This window comes from Garra rufa, chromosome 1 (assembly GCF_049309525.1).
Source record: "Garra rufa chromosome 1, GarRuf1.0, whole genome shotgun sequence".
In the NCBI taxonomy this organism is placed as follows: Eukaryota; Metazoa; Chordata; class Actinopteri; order Cypriniformes; family Cyprinidae; genus Garra; species Garra rufa.
Window position 1 is genome coordinate 97,491,895 of NC_133361.1, and position 4,618 is coordinate 97,496,512.

General features: G+C 35.3%; 1 long non-coding RNA gene across 1 annotated transcript; it reads right to left on the reverse strand.

Annotated features, from left to right (window-relative positions):
- Positions 1 to 410: 410 nt before the first annotated feature.
- LOC141340931 (uncharacterized) lies at positions 411 to 3,164 on the reverse strand. The gene is made up of 5 exons (XR_012356606.1): positions 3,067 to 3,164; positions 2,418 to 2,495; positions 2,230 to 2,337; positions 2,006 to 2,135; positions 411 to 1,126 (listed from the first exon to the last, which is right to left on the reverse strand). It is a non-coding gene; the product is annotated as an uncharacterized lncRNA (long non-coding RNA).
- Positions 3,165 to 4,618: the final 1,454 nt, after the last annotated feature.

Below are 4,618 nucleotides of genomic sequence, written 5' to 3' on the forward strand. Positions count from 1 at the left end.
ACGCAAAAGATGTTCACACCAAGTTCAGTTAATAGAAGTGACATTGTTTTTGACAGTGTCCTCATTTTACAGCATTTTTTCACAAGTGAAAAAACAGTACACAGCAAATTCTGGTCTTTGGAATAAACTCCCTGGTAGTTAAAATCAACTCAATCTGAGTGTACATGCGTGACCATCAAATAGACTCCAGCGCAGAGTTAAAATAACTCCGCTCTTGGAGTTGAATTTTTAACACTTTCTCAGAGTTAAATTTTAACACTTTCTGGAGTTAAAATATTAATCATTTGGAGAGTAATTTTAACTCTAAAATTTTGTTAATTATAATTTAAACTCTTTAACCAGTGTTAAAAACACTTTTTAGGGTTAACACAATATGTTTTATGTGGAAATGACTACACTGAAAGCCATACTCTCAACTTGCTGCTTTTATTTCAGGAAATACATAGATTGGATTTAGAAATTCCATGCATGTAAACACTTTGAAATTAACTGCTGTCATAAAATACTGTAAAATCTAACAGCAAAACATTTACATTTAATACATGTCTGCAGTGCCAACAAGAAATGTTTAGTAAAATTGTATACAGCATAGTCAACACCACATCATTGCATTATATAAAATCAAGCCTGAATAATTATAAAATAGTGCAGTAGTATTGTGTAACCAGAGGTAGATATACATCAGATGAAGTAACAAGAAACAACTCCACAGTGATACCAGGATACATTCCATGAATTAGTTTGAGGCGCCTGAATAAAAAAAAAAGCTGAAAGCTGAAGGATGGAGCACAGAGGACAGAACTTAACATTTTGCTTAAATAAGAAAATTACTGCTTGTTCAACTGCCTTGCTCTCAGTTCTTTGACTTCAGTTGTACCTATCAATATTATATACATTTGTCTGTAAAAAAAATATGTACAGGCTGGACAGAGCATCATGATACTTTACTTTACTTGAACTGCTCTGCAACAATACCCAAGGATTTACATGACTGACAAGGCGAAACTTCTCTGTCCAAGACGATGTAAAAGGTGGAAACCTGTGCTTTTGATGTCCCTGAGGCAAGAAGATATGGCTGAGGGTTTTCTTTAGTGGTCAGGTGATGGTCATCAAGACTTTGGCATGACTGAAACACAAGATAAACATCCCTTTATAAACAATAGGCATTAAAGGAAGAGAACAAAAAATACAGATAATTTACTCACCCGCTTGTCATCCAAGAGGTTCATGTCTTTCTTTTCTTTCTTCAGTCACAAAGAAATTTTTTTTTAAGAAAAACATTCATTTCACAGCATTTCTCTCCATATAGTGAACTTGAATGGTGCATGCGAGTTTGAATTTCAGAATTGCAGTTTCAATGCAACTTCAAATGGCTCTAAACCATCCCAGCCGGGGAAGAAGGGTCTTATCTAGCAAAACAATGTGTTACTTTCATTAATAAATTCATATTTGTACACGTTTTAACCACAAATGCTCGTCTTGTCTAGCTTTGCATTGAGCATACATACTATGTGCACTCTGGTTTCAAGACAGTTAGGGTACGTCGAAAAACTACCATCTCAATTTCATCCATCTCTGACTCAAAATTGTCCTACATCGCTGCAGAAGTACCGACCCAGTGTTTACAAAGTGAACGTGCAAAGATTATCAAATGCCCTTTGCAAAAAAATAAAAAAATAAATAAGGTTTTTTGATATACTCTAAATGTATTGAACCAGAGTGCACAGAGTATGCATGTGCATCACAGAGGTAGACAAGACCAGCATTTGAGATTAAAAACTGTATAAATATAAACGTATTCAATACGTTAAGCACCACAGAAATCCACTATGTTGAGAAAAATCCTGCAATGCTTTCCTCAAAAAACACAATTTCTTTATGACTGATGAAAGAAAGACATGAACATCTTGAATGACAAAGGGGTAAATTATTTGTAAGTTTTTGTTCTGGAAGTGAATTAATTCAAGCTAAATATTTGGAATAGAATAGTGTTGTCTAAACAAACCTTTTCACCAGATGATATGTTGCCTCTTCAAAATTGATCTTCTTGGCCTCAATTACTTTCCAAGTGTTAAATTTTTCCAGGAACCTTGTAGCAACCACCATTCCAAGCATCCGTGATAATTCTTGCAAATCTAAAAAAAAAAAAAAAAAAAAGATAATCTTTCAGACAAATGTAACAATATATATTTTTTTCAATAACATTTTTAAATATTTTTTAATACTTACCAGTCCTTTGACATCCAAGAATCAAGAAAACGTGTAGTACATCAGCTGAGCCCTGGTCATCTGTGATTTTCAGTGTTGTTTTATCTGGTATCAAAAACTTCTGCTGGACTACACAATAACATCAACAACATGTTATTTACAAAATAAATCATAAAATTACAGTCACTTACTCTAAACATATAACTCACCTGAATTGAGAAAATCTGAGAAACAAATTTCGTTTCCAGTTTTACTAATTCACTCCATCCTGCACTTCTGTCAACATCCTGACAATGAAGAGAAAACATGTAATTTAAAATAACCTCTAATGTTATTGTGATTGAAAATGCAAAATGTTTAATATGAAAGCCACGAACTCTCATAGGTCACGAGTCACTACTAAAACATTTGTAACGTTAGCCGTTACGACTCAAAACATTGCAGGCATAACTTTACACGTTCATGGCTAAACTATGATCGTTTTTAGCCAGGGTAAAGTTAGACTTAGACACTTCAGTTTACTGACATTGCTAGATATTACCTCGTCTCGTCGGCATTACATTATGGAAGCTTAACAGAATGTTTCTTGAGCGAGTCACAACTTAAATTTGACAGCAAAACACTCGTTTACAAAAATAAGGTGAACAGAAAGACGTAAGCTAATATTAGCTTGTTCACATCGGGAAAAAAAGTCAAAACAGCCATGTTTTGCATCGGAGATTCATTCAACACAAAGTTCGCCGCGGTTATTGGCGTCAGTACACAGCAGTCTATGGTACACAGTAGATAACGTAACAGCTATGTAATCAGCTGTCTGTCAGAAGATAAAGAACATTTTGGAATTAGTTTTTTACCTACCTCATGACGAAGAAGACTTCATCAGTCCTTCGTGTGGCAGGCTCGTGTAATGGCGCGCTCCTGATGTAACGTTAGTGTTAAAACGTGCTCCTGAACACCAATGAATGAACTCCGAAAAACAACACAGCCAGGGAGTATCCCGTAACACAAAATGTAGTGAAAGTTAAAAAATAAACTCCAAAAATTTAACTCTTTCACACTTTTATGCCTAACTCCTGATTTTCGAACTCCAGAAATTTGCTGTGTACTTTGCAGGTAGGTCTCATGAAGCATCTTGGAGACATTGCCATGGTTCTAATGGATTCAGTCGGTCTCAGTTTGTTCTGTTTCTTCATGTCATTTCAGACAGACCAGATGATGATTAGATCACATCTCTGACTGTGTGGAGCTCTGGCTGTTGGCAGACTCCTGGTGCAAACAAAAATCTGACTGGATTATTACAATTAATAGCAAAAGGAATGTTTGGAAATGTAAACTGATATTTCCAACCCACCATCGTTCAGCTGGTGAAAATACTAGAGTTCTAATAATTTGTCGACAACTCTGTTACATTCTTGTTTATTGACCTGTTGTTTTACAACAAAGATGGGAACATCAGATTATATTTGTGTTTATATTCTGAACAGCTGCACTGTTGATGTGATATTTATTAACAGATATTTGGAGTAACAGCTCCAAAATGCATGTTTTATGGCACAGCAAAATATATTCGTTGTGCATTATGTACCTTCACAGTGGTGTACATCGAGGAGTGACATTTTCCTCAGCCGTCGTTGAGGATGCAGGAATGAAGATAGGTAATGATCACCTCGTCTTCTACATACAGGTCTGTTAGCGCCTCGTCCCTCCACAATGAAATGTCAAAAACATTTTGACCACAGATCATGTTTAGATCCAGGATGAGAACTTCACACTCATCTGGAAATTTGAATTCAAGTGAGTGTATTTCTCACATTTATTCTGAATTATCCAAAAATCTAAATCTTTACAAATAGTGTTGAAGATGCCCTGGTGGAAAAAAAAAACTGCTAAAACCAGCCGAGACTGGTTGGCTAAGACCAGCCTGACCAGCCTGGCCCGGATGGGAAAGTGGCCAAAACCCCTCTAAAACCAGCCTGGTTGATCAGCTAAAACCAGCTAATCACCCTAGGCTGGTTTTAGCTGTTTTTTTTTTAAATCAGGATTTGCCTTTTCCATCATTCACTTTACTCTGTTAAATGTAAAATATGTAATGTGTCTTTACATCTTAGTCTTTCACAATCACTTGAGCATATTATTATTTGTAAATCGTGCATTTCTACAAACCCCATAACACCATTAAATAGGAGTAGATTCAAAGTAATAATAACAAAAATAGGTAGCAATAATAATATGATATTATAGTGTTTTTGGTTTTAGGTTTGATCTTATCTTTATTACAGTCTGAGTTATTCTGAGTTTTCACTCTCGAGCATCAATCTTGACACAACAATGTAATTTAAGCTAGCAGTTATTTTTTAGCTAATTATTCTACGCAAGTTGAAACTGGTAGAGGTAACACTATTTAACTGGT